The sequence below is a fragment of the Terrapene carolina genome, unplaced genomic scaffold (assembly GCF_002925995.2).
Source record: "Terrapene carolina triunguis isolate 2854851 unplaced genomic scaffold, T_m_triunguis-2.0 Scaffold85, whole genome shotgun sequence".
NCBI classification, from domain to species: Eukaryota; Metazoa; Chordata; order Testudines; family Emydidae; genus Terrapene; species Terrapene triunguis.
Window position 1 is genome coordinate 1,214,684 of NW_020664436.1, and position 21,083 is coordinate 1,235,766.

Genomic DNA, 21,083 nt, shown 5'->3' on the forward strand with positions numbered 1-21,083 from the left:
CGCCAGCGCGGGTTTCCTTGGTTAGGATGACGCGGCCCGAGAGGGATTCCCTACTCGCTTGCACCAGATCGGCTCCGCTTAAAGGGGAACCGGGTCAGAAAAGGGGAGAGAGAAGCGGAGATTCGAGTCGAGTTCCTCTTGAACGCGCACCTGGCTCTGTGATGCCGGGGCAGGCGGGGGCTGGATCCAAAATCACCCCGGCGCTGGCTTTGCAGTGCTGGGGGGGGGAGAGGGCAATTGGATCCAGAGTTATCTTTGCAACGGGTGTGTGTGTGTGTACAACTGGATCCAGAGTTGTCCTTGCGGGGGGAGCCCGTGAGTGTGCAATTGGATCCAGAGTTGACCTTGCAGGGGGGGGAGGGGGAAGAGCTGGATCCAGATGCTGGTTTTGCACCGCGGGGGAAGCTGGATCCAGCGGCTGGCTTTGCAGCCCTGCCTGCACAGTGCTCATTGGCATTGTTTCCCCTGGTTGCTGTTCTCTGGGAGACTCTAACTAGAGCAGGATCAGCGAGAAAAAGTTCGTATTTGTTGCCTTCATTCCCGTGCAAGGCATCGATCTCGCTGGTTTAGCACCAGCGTTCCCCCGAACTCCGCCGGGACATTGCTTTGAGGGTTGGCTGCAAAGGGGGGGGGGGGCACCGTACCAAAGGCGGATTTCGCCCCTCACCCTCTTACGGCTCAGACCCTAACCCTGATCTCCCCCCGCCCCGGGGCTGGCCACGCGTAAAACTCCTCTGCACACTCTGGAGAGGCGCTGCCCCTTCCGCTGGAAACAGGCGCGCTCCGTGCTGTGTTTACACAAGCCCTTCCCAGCAGGACGAGTCAACGCAGCTGCCTGGTGGGAGGCAGGAGGGCCGCAGCAATACGTGCGGAGGGGGCGGGGGGAGAGGACTCAGACCATGGGTCACCCTTGCCAGCTCTCCCCTCATCACAGCGGGCTCCCGTGCCCTGAGCAGCGAGCCGGAGAGCAGGGCCCACAGAGCCGCAGCCAAGTCCCCCCGAGGAGCGACCCGACCCCAGGAGGAGGGATCCAAGCAGAACAGGCTGCGCCGGTCCCCGCCTCTTCTGCCCCTAGCACCTGGGCATCAACGGGTGTTTCTCTCCTCGTTCCCCGCCAAATGGCAGCTCTGCCAAAAGCGTTACTCCCTTCCCCACAAGAGCCTGCCGCTGAGTGGGCCCACCCCTTCCAGTAATGCCTGGGAGGGGCGCAGGCAGGGGAGGCTGGTGGCTGATCCGGGAGGCGCACCGCACGCAGCGATCACTCCCTCTGCTCCCGCGGCTTCCAGTAAAGCGGCTGCTGGATAACCCCAGCGTCTAGAGCATCATGGAATCTGTGCTGTTTGCTGATGCAACGTACAAGCCTTTGCGTTAGCAGCTGCAGCCCGGCACAGAGCGTAGCTGTGGTGATGACAGCTCCCCGGGAGGGAGTTGCAGGCAAGAGAGGCATGACCAAAGATCAACTCCAGTGCTCCAGCTGAGTAATTACAGGGGGGGATGAAGTCCTTGTAGGGGGTCCGTGCGCAGGGGGGCAATTTTCCCCTAGGAAATGTCTTTGAAACGACAGATCATCTGGAGAATTCCAAACGCAAAATGTTTGGTCTTCAGGAGGCTCTTGATGAACCTGGGTGAAAAAAGATCTCCAGTGGGAGATATTATTGAGGAGTAACCAGAAAAGGGGGATCCATTTGGCGTTTTTGTGAGCCTCCTTCCTGCATAAACTGAGCACCAAGGACATGTCTCCCTTCAGTTCAAGCATTGATCATAGATAGGCTCCTTAAACGTGCAAACCAACGCACACACCCAGTGAGGTTGAGCACATCAAGGAAATAAATCACAAGTGTATGAACAACTCAGGACAAAGGTTACATTTAAGGGACACCACCCAGCAACATTGTACTGCTTGTACAAAAATCAGACATTTATGATGTCCTCCTTTGCATGATTTCCTTGCAACTGTTTTTTCTCTGATCAAATGTTTTTAGTCTCTCATTATCGAAATAAAGGGTGTGGAACAATAACAAGAAATGATGGATGCCCTTAAAATGTAAGAAAGATGGTTAACGTAACCCCAAGTCAGAGTAAAATATATAGATACATAATCAATATTCCTTGTCCTTTAAATTGAGAAGAGAGCACATCTAGAAGTCTAATAATGAGCACACAATGAGTTTCAGCCACTTGTTTTTCAGCAGCTGATGATGAAACAAATGCATGGAATCCCAGTGGTCTCCACTGTGTATCAGAGATGAGGCAAGGAAGTGGAGGGCAGACCAGGTCAAGCCCTACAATGCAACCTCCCATAAGTACATACCACAATAGGACAGAACTCCTCCAGCAATTGCATCAGTCCATGCCTTTTGAGAGCTCTTTAGTTTAATGGAGATTCTGTGACTTTGTGCTCTGATGGATGAGAACAGTGTTGTCTAGTGATTTGAGCAGGTGACTAGGAGTCTGGCACTTACTTGGTGTATGACTTTGGGCAAGTCACTTAACTTACTTCTCTCTGCCTCGAGTTGCCCATCTGTGAAATGGATGTACCAATACCGTTGCACAGAGATGGAGTGTGGCTTAATTAATTTCTGTAAAGTGATTTGAGCTAAAAGGAGCTGCATCACACATCTCTGTTTCTAAATATGTTAATATCACTGTTTGAATAAACTGCATTGCACACCAGCAATTACAGTGTTCCCCCAGGTAGAACAACAGCCATTCGTTGTGTGCCAGACTCTGCAAGTACAGGTCATCACAGCACATGGTGTGTCTGAATAGGAACCTGCAAATCAGCATTTCCCTTCATAGCTTTGATAGTAAATATAGAAACACTTGTGACCCTATTATCTTTAGATATGACTAAATCCCACAGTTTCCTGCATGTGACATATTGTATTGAGTACTTTGGTTTCTGCAATGGAAGGACTTTTTCCTAAAGCTTTCTAAACAAATAGCCACTAAAGCCTTGAGGAAGTGGTAATGGGTGGAAAATGGAAAAAATTAAAATTTCAAATGACTAGTACTGTGAAAGGTGTCGGGATTGACAGTCTAAGGAGCCTTCCTGCCCCCCACTCCAGTCTGTCCAAATTGCTGCAGCTAAAGTGATCTGCTGCACCAACCTTGTTACCCCCAATTCCTTTTCCAAGCTTTGCACAGCTTTGCTCATCCTGCTTCCCCACCCCCAGCCCTCCCAAGCTGTATGCTCTGCCCAAACCTCTCTCCTTAATGATCCCTTTATTTCCTTCTCCAGCTCTCAGCTTTGTGTCTTTTTCCTCCCTGCTCTTGAAATAGTCTTTTCCTTCTTTGTGCCAAGAGCTTTCTGTTTCCTTCTTCAAATCTCTCTCTTTAAAACCTACTCTTTCCCCCTTCTTCTCACTAATCCTATGATACTGTGATGATGTATGGTATGAAAACTTAGATAGAGCTATGTCTGTCTCCTTTAACCCTTCTGCCTCACCCTTTAAATCTGCTTGTCTGCCTGTGCACTTTTGGCACCATGGTATGTATTGTATTTGCCTGAATCAAACGGTAAGATTCTTTAGGGACCCATACACGCTATGGAGCTATACAATGATTTGTAATAATAATAATAAAGTTCTGTATGTAGCCACAGGACACGTACACAACAGCACACTCCTTCAAAGATACTCCTCCCCCCTCCTCCAGGAGTGGGCGGGATGGCCTCTAATGGAGAGAGAGATGGCCCATTCAGTCTTTGACTGAAAGAAATTGGTGTCAATTGTGATGATTTTTATCATGTGGACACAATTCCATTAGGATCTGGCCTGACAACCACCAATTCATTTCATATATGCCCCCAAACAACCATCAGTTGGCAACTCTAAAGTCACTACCAACCTGGAGTCAAATTGGCAACCAAGGCCTGGTGAAGAGGACTACAGCCCTACTAATTCACTATGCCATACAATTCCCTACACTGCTATTATATTCATGATCATCCTAGAATGAAATATGTCAAGATGAGACCATGGCCAGGCATGTTAGACATTTTACTGAATAGATATGCTGACTCTTGTGGGGATAGTAGGATTAAAGATGAAGTAAGTCACCTAAAAGAGAAAAATAACATGCCCCATTCAAGCAACTGGAAATACAACAATCATACTAGGTTAGTGGTTATTAAAATGTTGATGTTCAAAATGAAATGTATATGTTTTCTTAGTCCTCTCCTAGAGGATGCATCCAGCACTTAGCACATCTCTTTAGCTGCTAAGGAAGATGACATCTAAATTCAAAGTATAAAATCCCAGTATGCTCTTTTTGGAGATTACATATTTTTCTACAAACATCCATCTGAGAGTGGGGGGCTTTTCTTCACTTTATCTTTACTTTCACAAGGATGCACTAATAGAGAATTCCAGCTCATTTTTGGAAGTTTGAAAAGAGACAGCACATCAATTACATAGTTTTTAGTACCTGACAAGTCAGACGTTTAGAAGCAAAAACTCCTGCTGATATTGTTTGGTTTTTTGCACCTTCATTTTCCAGGCAATTGAAATTCTTGGTCCAAATTAGCTAGTCTGTTTCATGCCATGTCTAACTTTAGAAGAGGTGGGGCTAATGCTATAAAAATAAACCAGTGCCTCCAATTTGCATTGCATTAGGAGTAAGGGGTGGGGGGAGAGTTGCTTTAATAGGCACTCTGAGACTGTGACGTCCTTTTCTCTTTTGATTGTACGTCAAACAGATGAGCTGCAGCTTGATCTCCACCAGCAGAAAGAGAATTAGATCAAGATGTGAGAGGAATTAGCCTGCAGTTGTTATGAGATGATCAGAGAGAGATGCATTGAAATACTGAAATAAAAATAACTTCTGCAAAAGGTTCCTTTGCTTTGGTCATCTCTCTTGGACTACTGAACTGTCTTCCATTGGGCTCTGATGGATCAGGTACTGGCTACTTCTGGACACAGGATCCCAGATTCCATGGACCAGTGCTCTGATCTAGGATAGCAAACCCCATGTTCCTGAATGTTTCAAAAGTCCAGCTGGTGGTCTCCTTAGCATTTAGCAGGGCCATTAAAGTCACAGATTATGATGGTAACTGATTAAACAGTAGAATTAAAATCATAACAACAACATACCGGGTCTATTTTGGCCCTTCTGCTCCCTGCCACTTCTGTGAGGAGGGAAACCTGCATTCTTGGAGCCTGACTGGTGAGAAGGAGGAATGCCACCTGCATGACACATTGGCGGCGCTGCAGAAGACCCTGCACAATGCCCTGCAGGGTGCCAGCTCTGCAGGTGGGGATTTGAGCAGGCAGCTAGCAGGCCTCTACTGGTTTCTCTCCTCACCTCAAACCGGGGGTGGGGGAGGCGGCAAGGCAGTTCCACTTATTGCAGATATAGCCTGTAGTAACTCATGCTGTCTCACCAAGGTTGGTTGCACAGCCAGCCACAGCAGCATGGCTGCTCCAGGACTGGGGCTGTTCATGGGTTGCAGGGGGCAGACAGTGGTGCAGAGGCAGTGGCGTTTCTTGTGGATCCCTCATGATCCACAGGTTTGTGGAGCCCCAGCAGCCATTGAGTTCCCCTTAAATACTGTCCTTTGAAAGAAGGAGGAAATACGGTACGTTTAAATTTGTGGGGCCCACTCCTTTAACTCAGGGACATCCCATGTCTTTGCAGGAGGAATGGGGTTTCTATACATGCCTTCCAGTGGAGCAGCTCAACCATTAATTGACTTAGCCGTATAACAGTCCTGCAAGACAAGTAAGTAGATTTCCCATTTTACAGTAGAGCCACAAGAAAGTTTTCATCCAAAACTTTTTTTCCCCCCACCAAAAAATGCAGATTCGGGTCAACAGAAACATTTAGCAAATTAGTGTCTATGTTGGCAAATTGTTTTGGTCAGAGTGAAAACAAAAACTTGGAATTGTCAAAATGAATTGTTTCGACACTATCAAAACAAAACATTCTGATTTTTCAGGCTAGATTCACAAGGGGATTTAGGCACATGCACAAAATGAAAGGTGGTTGCCACCTTTTCTCCTCCCACCATACCTACTAACTCGGGGGTGGAGTACTTACCTCACATGTGGGAGATGCAGATTTGAATCTTTGTTCTGGAGCAGGGACTGTGAACCTAGGTCTCTCTCCCTGCTCACCACTGGGCTATTGGTTTTTCTGGCATGGGTCTCAATCTCTCCTGTGGAAGCTGTTCCATTTTGTGTAAAGTATTTGAGCAGGCATTGGGCCAGAGAGCACGTGAGAATGACTTGATAGCGGGGTGGTTATGGCACACCCCCCCCCAAAGGGGTGACATCTAGATTCAAGTGCCTGCGCCAATGAATACTGAATTATTTATTCAATATGCAACAGGAGAGAACAACCACTCCCAGAATACCCCCTATCCTGGTGGTTAGGGGGACTCACCTGATAGGGGAAGACTTGGGTTATGTCCATGCTCCAGAACTGGGATCAAACTCAGATCTTCCACATCCCAGGTGAGTGCCCTAAGCACTAGCGATTGGGCATAAAAGGGGCACCTCCTCCTCAGTTTTGTGACTTTAGCCCCTAAGTTCCTTGGCTTTTATAGCTTAAAATGTCCAAAACATAAGGTTTCATTTGACTCAAAATGAAATGTTTCCAACTGCTTTGATGTGCTAAAAATTCTGAAAAATTTCTGTTTCAGTTCAATCCCAACCAATTTTTTTTTCTTTTTCAGAACTACCAGCAATCAAAACAGTTATTCACCTGGCTGTATTTTACAGACAAGGAAATTGAGGCAAAAGTGGTGAAGTGACTTGCCCAAGATTAAATGGTGAGTCAGTCTCAGAAATAAATTTAGAACCTGGGTGTCCTGACTCCCAGTCTTGTGCTCTAATTACTTCAGTGTGTGTACAGCATGTACTAAGTTAGAGCTATACTTTACGCCAGACACAAACACTTTGTTTTAGAACAATGTTCTGACATGATTTGCAAACATCTACCTTGGCCAGCCAAACCCACACTGGAACCCTGTTTGGCTACAACTCGCTTTAACCCATCTTTAAGCACAGGTTTTAAATTTGGTTAGTGTGCACGTGATTAGCTAACACTTGTAAATCCTTGGGTGCAAAGTGCTGTGAGAAACGCAGAGCTCCAGTGATGGAGCTGCCCCAGTTTACATTCACTGAGGATCCGGCCCACCATGAGTCTCAGGCCTGATTCTGTTCTCACTTACACCAGTTTTACATCGAATTCACTGGTGTCATTGAGAGCAGAATCAGGCTCTCACCAGGGTCAGATCACACGTACAAAAGTAATTAGTGAGTGATCCTTCCTATGAGAAAATAAATCAGCCCTGTGTAGCTTTTTCTATCTGGCAATCAGTTCTTTGTAATAAATTGCTTGGTCAAAGTAACTCCAAACAAGCCTGTCTGACAGTGCCCCAGACACATATTCTTACCTGCACGCACTGCATTGTGCAATAAACTCTATAAAAACAAGAGATAACATGCATGCCTACCTAGTTTGTTCTTGCCTGAGCACTAGGCCAATTAAGACCAGCCCAGGTTCCAGGGCAGGAGAAGAACATTGTAAGGCAAATGAGCCTTGGTTCATTGTGTTCCAGGGCTTTTGCAGCAGCTTGGAAACTGGAGCAAAGAACTCAGAGCAGTTGTTTACATTTTTTTAAAGGAATGGGACTTGAAGGCTCTCAGGAACTGGCCAGATTGGGCCATGTGTAATTTACCCAAAGTAACACAACAAGTCACAAGTCAAAACACAACAAGGCAGAATCTGGAATTGAATTCATGCTTCCTGACTCCTACTCGCCCCCTCCTGCTCTATGCATTAGACAATGCTGCCCTTTTAAAGACATAGTAATCAATTTTAGTTCCCTGTAGCAAGGAGGAATGGCAGCTACAGTAATTTTTTTAGACATGCTGGAAAAAAACACTTCGGACATGACCTACAAAGAACCCTTTGTCTTAAAGGTGAACTACAAAGGGGAAACAAAGTTACACACACACACAACATTCCCACCCATCTCAACCACAGGCTGGGAAACCTGCAGCTCAGGTTTCAGCAAATGGTGACATCACAGGCCTCCAGTAAGAGCAGGTAAGTCAGGCCAGGATATTCCTTATGTTTCTAATGTGACAATGAAGTGATAAAAAATAATTGGGGGGCAGAGGCTGGGTAAATTTATGACTTTATACCTCCCGGAGGAGCTCACAAAAGGGCCCATATGGGGTTTTGTCACTTTACACTTCACCTTTCAGTAACCATTTAAAAGTCTCCCAGTACAACTATGTTTGACCTTTTGTCAAACCTCTGCTACGTGACCAATTTTTGCTGCTCCCTTGGGAGGTTAAGACAGTTTTCACTGGGTTTCTGCTATCATTCCAGAACTCTCAAATGCTCCAAACAAAGTATTTTTATACACGCCGAAAGCTTGCTTTCCTGTTGTTTCTCTAAGCATTAAAGTGTGAGTATTTTGGTGTTAACCTCTGGGAGTGCATTTTTCAGCACCGATTCTTAGTTCTTTGTTAAGCACACCCAATGTGTACAAGACAAAGAATGAGGACAGTCTCTGCCCCCAAAGAGTTTATGGGCACAATCTTGCAAACACGTATCACCGGGCATAAGGCTTATTCTGAGTGTGTGTAGTCAGACTGTGGAGCTCTTCTTCACTGATGATCCTACTGTCTTCAGTGGAGCTAACTATGCATCAGGCCCCAATCCCCCAGAGCACCTTAACTTTAAGGATAGAAGTAATTTCATTGAACTGATCTCAGCTGACTTCAATGAGTCTACTCATGTGCTTAAGTGCATTGCTGAAGTAGGGCCTACGTGCCATCCAGGGTGAGCTAGGACTCCACAATCCAGCCCATCCACATCAATGGGACCGATCTCTGTAATAGTCACTGCTGGTCATATTTGCAGGATCCAGGCCATAGAAAGTTTCAATCCTCAAATATACTCCAACTCACTGTTTCCAAGAAGGAACGGAAACTGTCCCCTTAAAATATCCCCTGGCCAATGTAGAACTGGCATAATGGCCCTGCTCCTGGCCCCCATTGTAAGGGGTGGATTGAGAGCTTGTTGAGATTGTGGCCACTACAGCTATCCTCTGCTTTCCAGGGCTCATAGGCAGCCTTGGAAAACAGAGCATAAGTTAGAGCAGCCCCAAGGTTGCTCTAACATACACCAGGAGTTGGGCAGGCCCTCTCATAGCCCCAGAACATGGAGCTATACAAAAGAGTCTTAAAAGTCACCTTTGCTGCCCCCTCTCCCATCTCTGCCCTATGCACAGGAACAGAAACAGAGACTTGGGCCTAGGTTTCTCTCAGTATACAGTGAACATAAATTCTTTGATATAAACTTTCATCTCCCCCATTCACCCAACTTGTCCTGATTTTCAGTGGGGAAGTCTCCTGTAAGGGAAGGGATCCACACTCCCTTCCTTTCCCTTCAGACTGCTGTGTGAGTTTAGTGCTCAGTTAAACACTCATCTTGGCTCAGGAGAGCTGTTTTATGCCCGAGGGAGCTGCTACTGTGTCTTGTGGAGCAGGCAGGTATTAGCATGCACTCGCTCAGCAGGGTACTTAGGTCACTAGCATCAGGTGGGGAAAAAATTTCAAAAGCACGTTCTGGATAGTGAAGAAAAATTCCAATCCGCCCACCTCCCTTCCCCCAAAGCTATGAAGACCCAGAAAGACTCTGATTTGCTCATGTGATGCTCCTGTTAATGAGGATAGTGGAGTCACAGTTGCAGCTGTAGGAGCTGTATTTCCCTAGGGTCCTTCTCCAGTGTGAAAGTGACAGACACTCCTTAACCTGCCACTTGAGATGGCTGCACTAGTTAGATGCAGGGACTAACAAAACTTCAGCGCTAGCTACAGCTCCCAGGGCTTCCTATTGCCTCTTGCCATGTACTGTTGAAAGAAGAATCATTTCTTAAGCTGGCCAAGTTGGGGCCTGCTCCTGCTCCCATTAAAATTAGAGGCAAAACTCCCATTTGACTTCCATGACAGCAGGATCAGGCCTTGCCTTATAAAGGAATTAATAGCATGGAACTTGGCTACATTGCAGACTTTGGGCCTGATTCTCCCCTGGTGAGTGAGCACAAGGTGGGTATAGAATCCTATCTCTGTTACAAAGGAGTGGTCATGTTTTGCATCAGTTTGCCCATGAGTAAATGACTGCACAAGGTACAAGGCAGTAGGGAATCAGGCCCCTAACCCTAACAAGTAAGCCTTTGCCCTCAGTACTGTCTTGTGGCAGAGAGTTCCACTGGTTAATTAAATACATAGATTATGTATACATTATTAATTATACACTGTAATTTTTAAAAAAATTCTTTTATCTGTGTGGAAGAAATTGACTGACATATGGTCAGAAGTAGAGAGCGATAGAAACAGCCCTGGGTCAGAAGGTGACACTCTTATATACAGGTTTCAGAGTAGCAGCCGTGTTAGTCTGTATCCACAAAAAGAACAGGAGTACTTGTGGCACCTTAGAGACTAACAATTCTCTTATATACAGTATCACAATATCCATTCTAAGAGCCTGATCCTGAGACATGCTGAGCACCAGTAACTCCCAAAGAACTCAGCGCCTCCCAGAATCAGGCCCGTAATGACTGCAACCCCTATATTCCAACAAAGGGATATAAAGCCTCAGGCTTCAGGACTTAAACCAGTCTTTAACTATTAGGGAGCAGATTATTCCACATCTGCCTACTCTGGAGTCCTTGCACCTTCCTCTGAAACATCTGGTGGTGGCCACTCTCAGAGACAGGATACTGAATTAGGTGGACCTGGGGTCTGATCCAAGCTGGCGATACAATACCTATGTTCCTTTCCCATGTTATTCCTCCCTTCTCCAAAGTATTCAATGAAGAGCACAGAGGAAAAAGAACAGAGAAAAGAAGAAGGGCTGAGAGAGGGATAAGCACAGCTATTCCTTTTGACAGCAGAGGTTAGACAGCTGAGAGTTAACGTCTATGCTGAGATCTAGCACAGGCAATCTGACCTTTCTGCAGGTTACCTTCCCCTTCCTTGATGTGAGAGAGTTTGACACAAGCACTCAGGGGAATGCGTCACCGATAACTGAGACGTACCTTCTCTGGGAAGGAATATTGATCAGTTGCGTAGGGTTCCATATGCAAAGGAGACTCGAGAGAAGATTTCAGCACAGCTAACCTAGGGATCAATCAGAAGGGACATTTTAAATGCAGTCATAAAACTACAGAAAATCTTTTTGATGGTGCCTGCGAAAGGTTCCTTATTTGACTGTAGTGAATTTAGAGCCGGTGAAAGCCTTGAAGGCTGAAATCCTCTGTCTGTTAAACAGTAACTGTTTGGGCAATGGTAGTGCTCTATCAACATGACTGATTCTGACCCGGTGAGGACATCTCAGTGATTGAGTAGCTAATTCAGTCTCCCTGGCTCATCCATTCTTTGGCCTCTCTGCCAAAAAGGGGATCAGCTAGTGCTAGTGGTGGTGATGTTTCAAAGATTTGGGCAACTGCAGATTCCTAGATTCCAAGGCCAGAAGAGACCATTGTGATCACCTGATCGCTTGTGCAACACAGGCCATAGAACTTCCCCAAAATAATTCCTAAAGCAGAGATTTTAGAAAAAAAAACATCCCATCTTGATATAAAAATGGTCAGTGATAGAGAATCCACCATGACTCTTAGTAACTTGTTTCAGTGGTTAATTACTCTCACTGTCAAATATGCCTGTCTTATTTCCAGTCTCAGTGTGTCTAGTTTCAACTTCCAGCCATTGAATCGTGTTCTACCTTTCTCTGCTAGATTGAAGAGCTCATGATCAAATACTTGTTCCCCATGTAGTCACTTATAGATTGTAATCAATTCACCCCTTAACCTTCTTTTTGTTAAGCTAAAACTAGAACTGAAAGTGGATTGAGACCATCAACTCATTTGTCCTAGAGAACCAAACAAGTGACAGATGGTAACAACGTTTAGTCATTACCCACCTGGATTGGATATGCGCAAGAGATCTGGAAATGAAAGCTCCATATGAATGTGTGAGTTTCTATGTTAAGTGAAATGAGAGTGCATTTGGGGAAAAGGAAAGAGGAGTTAACATAGAACAAAAGAATTTTCCTGCAGCCTCACCCTGTGAAAGATTATAATCCCATTTACATTGGGCCAAATTCTTCTCTTAGTGCCACCTCACCCATGTCAGTGTCACTGAATTTGGCCCTGTCTCTACTGCCTGTAACATTATTGGTAAGAAGTCAGTGTGAAGTAGTATCACTGGTACAAACAGCCTCCCCACATTAGCAGACTTAGCCAGCGACAGGATCTCGCACTAGGTGACAGGTAAGGGGTCAGGCTGAGCTGGTCCATTGCACTCAGATTTCTCTGGTGGCCCCAACAGAGAAGGCAAGATTTCAATTTTTAAAAAGTTATGATCAAGATTTTAAAGAGCATCAGCCTAAAGTTAGACTGCAGAGTGGTTGGGACATTTGAAAATCAGGCCAGTTGTTCAGTAGCCACCAGAGGTGAAAGTAAGCCGGTCCGGTCCGGTCTGACGTACCGGCAAGAGCTAGTACACAGCAGACTGTACGGGCAGAAGGCAACTTCCCCAAGCTGACAATTTAAAAGGGTCCTGGGCTCCCGGCAATGGCTGGAGCCCCTGGCTCTTTTAAATTTCCAGCCTGGGGAAGCTGCCCCCTGGGGTAGTGGTGGCAGCCAGGAACCCCGGAGCTCTGGCGGCAATTTAAAGGGCCCGGGGCTCTCAGCAGCGGCTGGAGCCCCGGGCCCTTTAAATCACCGCCAGAGTCCTGGGGCTCCTGGCCACCACCGCTACCCCGGGGCTCCAGTGGCAATTTAAAGGGCCCAGGGCTCTGGCCTCTGCCGGGAGTCCATGGCCCTTTTAAATTGCCGGCCTGGGGAAGCTGCCCCCTGGGGTAGTGGTGGCAGCCGAGAGCCCCGGGGCTCCAGCGGCGATTTAAAGGGCCCGGGGATTTAAAGGCCCCACCCCTTCTGTCCACCGCCCCGCCCCCCACCTTGCTCACGACCCTGGCCCTGAGTACTGGTAAGTCCCTTAAGTTACTTTCACCCCTGGTAGCCACTCACTTTTGAAAATCTTGGTCTAAATGTCTAGCTCAGCAGTTCTCAAACTTCTGACAACAAAAATGACTACATCTGAGCCAAGATCAAAGCCTGAGTCTGAGCCTGAACCCCACCTTCAACCCTGGGCAGGGGGGCTGAAGCCTGAGCCCCTCCAGCTTCAGTCCCAGGTGGGGGGCTCTGGGCTTTGGCTTTAAAAAAGGGAAGGAGGTGGATCCAGGGAACTACAGGCCAGTCAGCCTCACCTTAGTCCCTGGAAAAATCATCGAGCAGGTCCTCAAGGAATCAATTCTAAAGCACTTAGAGAAGAGGAAAGTGATCAGGAACAGTCAGAATGGATTCACCAAGGGCAAGTCATGCCTGACTAACCTAATTGCCTTCTATGACGAGATAACTGGGGCTGTGGATGAGGGGAAAGCAGTGGATGTGTTATTCCTTGACTGTAGCAAAGCTTTTGATACCATCTCCCACAGTATTCTTGCCAGCAAGTTAAAGAAGTATGGGCTGGATGAATGGACTATAACAGGGGTGGGCAAACTTTTTGGGCCGAGGGCCACATCTGGGTGGGGAAATTGTATGCAGGGCCAGGGCAGGGGGTTGGGGTGCAGGAGGGAGTGCGGAGTGTGGGAGGGGGTGCGGTGTGCAGGGAGGGGCTCAGGGCAAGGGATTGGGGCAGAGGAGGAGTGCGGGGTGTATGGGGGGCTCAGGGAAGGGGTGCGGACTGCGGGAGGGGGCTCAGGGCAGGGGGTTGGGGTGCAGGAGGGGGCTCAGGGCAGGGGGTTGGGGTGCACGGGGTGCAGGATGCAGCAGGGAGCTGAGGGCAGGGGGGTGGGGTGCAGAAGGGGTGCAGGGTGTACGAAGGGGCTCAGGGCAGGGGGTTGGGGTGCAGGAGAGATGTGGGGTGTATGGGGGGCTCAGGGCAGGGAGTTGGGGTGCAAGAGGGGTCCGAGGTGCAGGCAGGGGGCTTAGGGCAGGGAGTTGGGGGACGGGGTGCAGGCGGGGTTCGAGCTGCGGCCTGGCGCCGCTTACCTAAAGCAGCTCCGGGGTGGCAGCAGCGCGCACTGGGGCCAGGGCAGGCTCCTTGCATGCCTGCCCTGGCCCCACGCTGCACTGCTCCAGGTAACTCTGCAGCCCCCGGGGGAGGGGGGATGAGGGCTCTGTGTGCACTGTCCTTGCCGCGCCTCCAGGTACCTCCCCCGAAGCTCCCATTGGCCAGGGTTCCCCATTCCTGGCCAATGGGAGCTGCGGGGGGCAGTGCCTGGAGGCAATGGCAACGCACGTGGAGCCCTCTGCCCCCAACACCCAGGGGCCGCTTCTGAGAGCGGCGCGGGGCCCGCTGCGCCATGGGGGGCAATCCCGCGGGCCAGATCCAAAGCCCTAAGGGGTCGGATCTGGCCCGTGGGCCGTAGTTTGCCCACCCCTGGACTATAAGGTGGATAGAAAGCTGGCTAGATGGTCAGGCTCAACGGGTAGTGATCAATGGCTCCATGTCTAGTTGGCAGCCGGTATCAAGCGGGTGCCCCAAGGGTCGGTCCTGGGGCCGGTTTTGTTCAAGATCTTCATTAATGATCTGGAGGATGGCATGGATTGCACCCTCAGCAAATTTGCAGATGACACTAAACTGGGAGGAGTGGTAGATACTCTGGAGGGTACGGATAGGATACAGAGGGACCTAGACAAATTAGAGGATTGGGCCAAAAGAAATCTGATGAGCAGGGCCGGCTCCAGCCCAAGCAGCGGAAAAAAAAAAAGAAAAAGCTGATTGACCTGCCGCTGAAGTGCCGCCAAAGAAGAAGAGAGGGACCCGAAGGACCTGCCACCGAATTGCTGCCTCAGACCGGGACGTGCCGCCCCAGTAACATACGGAGTGCCGCCCCTTTCTATTGGCCACCCCAGGCACCTGCTTCCTTCGCTGGTGCCTGGAGCCGGCCCTGCTGCTTAGGTTCAACAAGGACAAGTGCAGAATCCTGCACTTAGGACGGAAGAATCCCATGCACTGCTACAAACTAGGGACCAAATGGCTAGGGAGGAGTTCTGCAGAAAAGGACCTAGGGTTTACAGTGGACGAGAAGCTGGATATGAGTCAACAGTGTGCACTTGTTGCCAAGAAGGCTAACGGCATTTGGGCTTTATAAGTAGGAGCATTGCCAGCAGATCGAGGGACGTGATCATTTCCCTCTATTCGACATTGGTGAGGCCTCATCTAGAGTACTGTGTCCAGTTTTGGGCCGCACACTACAAGGAGGATGTGGAAAAATTGGAAAGAGTCCAGTGGAAGGCAACAAAAATGATTAGGGGGCTGGAGCATATGACTTATGAGGAGAGGCTGAGGGAACTGGCATTGTTTAGTCTGCAGAAGAGAAGAATGAGGGGGGATTTGATAGCTGCTTTCAACTACCTGAAAGGGGGTTCCAAAGAGGATAGATCTAGACTGTTCTCATTGGTACCAAATGACAGAACAAGGAGTAATGGTCTCAAGTTGCAGTGGGGGAGGTTTAGGTTGGATATTAGGAAAAACTTTTTCACTAGGAGGGTAGTGAAGCACTGGAATGGGTTACCTAGGGAGGTGGTGGAATCTCCTTCCTTAGAGGTTTTTAAGGTCAGGCTTGACAAAGCCCTGGCTGGGATGATTTAGTTGGGGATTGGTCCTGCTTTGAGCAGGGGGTTGGACTAGATGACCTCCTGAGGTCCCTTCCAACCCTGATATTCCATGATTCTATGATTCTAACACCAGGTCTGGAGATCCCATTAAAATGAGGATGCGATCCACTTTGGGGTCTTGACCAACAGTTTGAGGACTGCTGTAAAAAACTAGCTCTTATGCTTGTCAAGAAACTTCCAAATGTAATCAAATGAAATGCTGTTTTCTTGAGCCCAGGGACAGCCTGAAACAATTGATCTAGGAAAGGTGTGAACTATCCCAAGTCTTCTCAGATGAATATTCACTCTGAAGCCTAGTGATTACAGTTTAAATGCAGCTGATCATTCTAGTGCAAGCATGGAGCATCTCTGGAATTGCGGGAGAGACTGTTATAATTTAGTATTTGTTAAATGCCAGCAGCATGATTAGGGTGACCAGATAGCAAGTGTGAAAAATCGGGACAGTGGGTGGGGGGTAATAGAAGCCTATATAGGAAAAAGCCCCAAATATCGGGACTGTCCCTATAAAATCGGGACATCTGGTCACCCTAAGCATGATCAGCACTGTGCAAGACACAGATGACTCAGTCCTTGCACCAAGCAGTTTGCAATATGAATGGGCAAGTACTACCACTTATTTCCCCCTTCAACCTCTGATTAAACCAGAGATGTAGAGGTTACCGTGCGGCTCCAAAAGTTTAGAACCAAAGATCATACACAATAAAGGGTTTTGTTATTGTTGTTTTTAAACACAAAGGTTTGGGTGACAAACAAAGAAACTTAAGACAACAATTGAAATGGAACACGGGTGATGTTGTGCAAACTGATCTGGGGCACATCCTGGCTGAGAAAATGTTGGCCCATAGAAAGTTGCAAGTCAGGGGCTAAATCAAAGCTTTCTTGTAATGTTTAGAGTTATTGGCCTTCGTCCATGAGATAAATGAAAGAAACTACAATGATTTTGTTTACTGTAGTTTAGTAAAGCACACACCGGAAAGCCATGATCAGTTAGCTGATACAGCAATATTTTAGTGGGGGTTAGCTAGATATACATTAATATCCAAGGTTATTTCCTGGTATTTTAACGTATGTGGTAAAAATACTGTTGGGCCTTTGGCATTGTGTAGACATAAGGGGCCCATTTGTATTCCCAGTTACACCACAGTAATTCTAAGGGCGTTATAGTCTGGATTTACACTGCTGTCACTGAGAGCAGAATTTGACCCATAAACTTTGAAAGCCAGTGGGAATTGTGCCCCTAGGGAACTTAGGTGCTTTTGAAAATCTCCTCCTATATTCCTGAGGAGTCTGTGTCAGTATTTCATCAAGGCAGGTGTCCAGGTGTATATTTGGCCTAACAGGGATGTGCAGCCAAGTTATAAGGCAGTGTGATCGGGGGAATGAGCACAGTCCTTGGCAGTCAGTCCCAAGTCCTAACCCTAGCTTTGCCACCTACTCCCAGGGTGATCTTGGGCAAGTCACTTCACATTTCTGGCTGAGTTTCCCCATCTGCAGAGGAAGATAACATTTGTCCACCTAGCAGAGGGCATATTGTGTGAATTAATAGTTAATGTCTGTACATGCTTTGACATGTAAAGTGATGTCTAAATGCTTGGGATTATTATTGCATGTGGGACCTGACGCTGATCTTCCTGTGATTTTACAACAGTGTAACTCGATTGACTTCAAGGGCAATATTCTTGATTTACACCTGCGTGCATGAGATTGCAGTCAGGCCCACAATTTATGAAAGACTTCTATGTAATTGTCTGATATTTTTTGCAAGTGATCCAGTCCAGGACGGCAAAAGACAAACTTCAACTAGCTACAGGATAAAGCAATTAGTATTCAAGAGGTGCTGAGCTTCTGCCTGTATGGGGCCATATTAGTCCTAGATAGATAGATGGATCAATTCAGACTTGTGACAGCACAGACACTCACCATCTGCCCCCAAAGGGTGAGAGAAGAACAAACTCCATCATAACTCTGCCCTCATTAATCCACAGGCAAAATGTGAGAGAAGGGGGAAAGAGGGGAGAGGGATTACTTTTAATGGCTCTTTAGAAATGTGAAGGTCTCTCCCACAATCAATCTCTGTGTGGCTGGGAAAGGGGTTATATTTTTTTCAAATTTTTTTTGCAGAAGATATAAGATATACTCCGGGGAGATGGTGATGTGTTTAATATGTGGTGCATTTCTGTAGAGTTCAAGGGCACAGAATGTGTGTGTGTGTGTGTGTGTGTGTGTGTGTGTGTGTGTGTTGGGGAAGGGGTAGTGAAATGATATTTTCTGATTGAATGTGCACCACGTTTCAGTCCACTATGGGAGAGTTTACAATGGTGCTAAGTGGCTAGGTGGGGAGGACCCATAGAGAGCCAGAGCAATCCCAGAAGTAGGTGGCACTGGATTCCAATCCACATGGGCTGTGCTGACTTTGTGCATACTTGCAGCAGCCTTCACCAGCAGTGCTCCTCTGGAATGAAAGCTGCTCTTTGCAGGAGGACACCTGCTGGCTTGCCCAGCCTCGGGGAGAGTCTGCTTCAGGCAGAGCGGGCCAGCCCGGTGCTGAGAGGTGTAATGTTGACCTCCCTGTGCCAGCAGGAGTGAATCTTGGCCACCACCACATTCATTTAAATGCACCATGTAGGTCTTCAGACCTGGAAGCTTTTGTACTGAGACATGCGCTGGTCTAAACCAGGCGGATCACAGCTGACCTTTCTTTCTGGCACTAGCATAGCTGCACATAGTGGAATTGTAAAGGCTACGGAATCCTGTTCTCTTGTGTGGGTAGTCGTCTGCTCCATCATGCTGCACTGGCAGATGTCAAAGCTGTCTATTGTCAGCGTGTTAATAACCTTTCATAATGTTTAATTACTTGGAAAGGTAATCAGTCCATTGGTAATTACTTAAAATGCATGCCCACTTCACTTGCTCTTGGCAAAGACTACTGTTCTCCCTCTCTCTCTCTCGCTTGTTCTTCCAATAACTGTGTTATGACTGATCCTACTTTGAAAAGGCTAAACTCATTTGTAAAACAAAAGAGAAGGTTGCTCAGTGACTTCCTGGTTTCTTCACCCCACTGACATCAGCTCTGCACAAAGGCAGCATGCCACAAATCTCACCCTGCTGACACTACTGTGATTTCAGGGATCAAGGGGAGACTTAAGCAAAAAAAATGTAAAGTGGAGTCTTACTTTGGGTGCCCAACTTGAGACACCTTGTGTCTGATGTTCAGGAGTGCTGAGTGTACATAGATCCCACTGACTTTGGCTGGAGTTATGGGTGCTTAGCACTACTGCAAACAACAGACTCAAGATGGGCATCCAAAAGCATGGGACATGCAAAATCAACTGCTTTTTAACATGTTGACCTAAATGTTAGACCAGTGACAAAAAGGAAACACCCCCAGACCCTGTTGGGATGTGTATTGGAAATCAGATCTGAAGATGAAAGACCCAGAATACAGTTGTTATTGAGTTAAAGGCATAGGTGCTGGAACTAAGGGTGCTGGGGGTGCTGCTGCACCACCTGGCTTGAAGTGGTTTCCATTATATACAGGGTTTACAGTTTGTCTCAATAAAAAGAACAGGAGTACTTGTGGCACCTTAGAGACTAACAAATTTATTTGAGCATAAGCTTTCGTGGGCTAGAGCACCCCCCCCCCACTATAAAAATTGTTCCTGCACCCCTGGTTAAAGGAGCACACCTTGCATTTATTGTGCTGAAATGTGCTGTGATTCTTTCTGTTCTGATTGGCTTCTATAAATCTTTCTGATTCAATAGGCTACTGCGCTCAGAATTCATCCCTATCTCTATGCTTACAGAAAACATTTGACTTGTCCCTTGGGGAAAGTTTGCTCCCATACCACTAAGACAACTTTCTCATTGACTTGTTTTTATTTTCAGGAATTAAGTACGGAGGAGTCAGTAGCTAAGTTAGATGTATTTGTGGTCATACAATACCAAATAAATTCCTGGCATAAGCAGTTGCAGCGTCCATAAAAATCAATGGGAATTGAGCCCACTGACTTAATTTGCCCCATGGGTGGGGAGTTTTGAGGGTAGCCAATCAGATCAAATGGATTTACAGTAGCCAATCAAATAATTTTACAGTCCTTATGCAACTCCATCTGCTTTGACTGGCTACTTGTAACCTCAGCCAATAAGAGTGCAGGAGTTTGTATACTGTAAGGTTGTTAAGAACAGACATATAATTGTGTGTCCCTGAGCTCTGATTGGCAGAAAGAACTCAATTTCAGTATAATTACCATTAATCCACATAGGCAGTTCCAATAGGATACATGACTCAATCCCTAACATTGTCAATGTTGCAGAGATGGCCAGGAAACAATGTCTTCCCCATTGTAATTCTTACTGGTGCTTCATGTCACTGTGGTCAGGGCAAGTAGGCTACATGCAAGATCCGGTTCAGACAGCATGCACATTGGCCAGTAGGACTTTATAATTCAGCAGAATCGGCAGATCTCTTTTAGACCCCTCTAGACCTTGTGAGGAACGTTACATTTTTATTTCAACATAGGAGTGGAGTATTCTAATTTAGGACTGCTTTTCCATAACTCTGAGGAAGGCTAGCTAAATTCCACAGGGGAAAGAGGAAGCCATTCAGAAAGATAAGGGAGAAGGGAGGAGGTGGAAGGGCAGATGAGGAATGCAGTATTTTTACTCAAGGGCTACATCTATAAGTGATTTTTTTCATCACATCTAGCTCCCACTGCTGCTCTGAGCAAGGTTATAAGACAAGACAGTAAAAATGCCTGCACCTCATGTACCTTAGTGCTTTTATGCCATTGCTCCCACCAATGGAGCTGTACTGGCAGTAAAATTGCTAATGTAGACAAGACCTAGAAGTTGGGGGGAAACATCTGTATTTGGTTTTTAGTCCTTCAAAATGGGGATAACCATACTTGCCTGCAGCATCTGGGCTTCAGTCAGTTGATGGTCTTCTGCTCAATGAGGTTTAAGGTCCCTAAGATTCTCTCTGTTGCTGGCTTTCATTCTGGAGGATGTTGCTGTTGTTGTTAGATTTGTTTCAGTCGGTGCAGAATATTGTTCTTGTGGCTCGTGCACTGTCAGAGGGAAATGGGGTTGAGAATAGGAAGTGGCTTGTTCTCATTTTATAGATAGCTCTCTTTGCAACCTTTGTATTCTCTTCTGGTTTCTCATCTGGAGCGGGTTCTTTGATCATCTGATATGCTTTTTTCAGAGTAAGGGCCTATGTTGCTAGTTGCAAAGCATGCTACCAGGTCAGTAGATCATATCTTCTGATGTCAGAGCCATTATGGTTTTCTTTTAAATTATGTCTCACTATGTCATTGTCACCATTCATAAATCAAATTTCTCCTGTTCACTTGGCACTGCTCAATACTTACCCATAGTA